Raw genomic sequence first — 1,451 nt, 5'->3', positions numbered from 1 at the left:
ATATTCAACCCTTTTCAAGTTCCCCTTAGGTGAATTCCAGCTAATTGGAGCCTTGGCCGGATGTGGTTTCGGGTTATAATGCCTCATTTAAGTTTCTGGGCACCTGGATGGTCGGCGTGGTTTTCCCAGGTGACACTGAGCACGTTATCTGGAAAACAAAACTCCTTTCAAGGTCAGAAACGCCCGGAGAGGCACCGGGGCAGTCAGAGAGAGGCAAAATCACTGGCCGCTGTCAGCTCTGGGCTCCCTAGCTTCCTGGCTGGAATTACACCCCTGGGGATCCTGCCAACCCCCAAGTTGAGGCTGATTTTAGTGTAGGAAAAAAATCCATCCTCCTTCACTGAAGGGACTGCACCTTATTTGCTGGCTAGCTGCCATGAGGTTTTTCTAATCCCGGGAATAAAATGTCTATGCCACCTAACCCTGACCTACTTGCCTACACTTAGCTCAGCCCCTCCCCCTGCAACACACCTGCATTTGACCCCCTAGAACCTTCGAAACAACCCCATACCCCATTTCCAGAGAGGTGAGGTGACCTCCCCAAGGTCACACCACTGGGAAGGGGGGGGTTGGACATCACCCTGCTCAGTGATTGAACCCAATACTACCTGCCCCACTGGGATTACAAATCTGCTTTTACAGACAGAGAAACTGAGGCCAGAGCAGTGGGGCGACTTGCCCCAGCTCGCACAGCTGGAAAATGATAGAGGGAGTGGGTAGCCTCCAAGCCCAGGATTCTGGGCACGTTTAAAGTACTGGCTGGGCTCAGAGTCCCAAAGTGAAACCCAAGGTTGAAAAGCACCAGGCCTGGAAAGTCTGTGTGTGGGTGCACTTGGCCAGCTCAGCTGCTTTTGACCCTGGGTACCCTTGGGCTGGCTCAGCCCTTCTGGGCTTCCCTTCTGACCATAAATGACAACCGTGGCTCTTAGCAAGCCACCTTCCTACCTCAGCCTCCTTATCCGACCTCCATTATGATTTTGGTCAGTCTGGACTGGAAATCAACTTGCTTTTTCACTAAAATAAATTTTAATTTGAAATGGATAACCAGTATCAGGCCAAAAAATTGAATGAAACCACCACAACAAATAAAGCAAAATCTAACCACATCCTCCAAATCTCACTGGATTCTGTTGCCTGTTCAAGGCTCCCCATCTTTTTAAAAGTGGAGATTGACAGGTGCTCGGAATCATGACCTATTAGCTCCAAGAGAGACATTCTCCTTGATGTGAAGAGAAGGACTGAAAGAGGATTGAAAACTAACTCCTGGAATTCTATTGTTGACTTTTAAAGCTGGGCCCAAGCGTTACCTGAATATCTGCCAAGGACCACATGAGGAGCCATGTAAAACAATATATGAAAAAAATGCCATTTACACTCATGAAAAATACAGACCTACTGAACAATATAGACTTTGTAAAAATACCTCCAAACAAAAAGACATACATTAAATA

The sequence above is a fragment of the Phacochoerus africanus genome, chromosome 15, assembly GCF_016906955.1.
Source record: "Phacochoerus africanus isolate WHEZ1 chromosome 15, ROS_Pafr_v1, whole genome shotgun sequence".
Taxonomy (NCBI): Eukaryota; Metazoa; Chordata; class Mammalia; order Artiodactyla; family Suidae; genus Phacochoerus; species Phacochoerus africanus.
Note: the sequence above shows the minus strand (reverse complement) of the source record.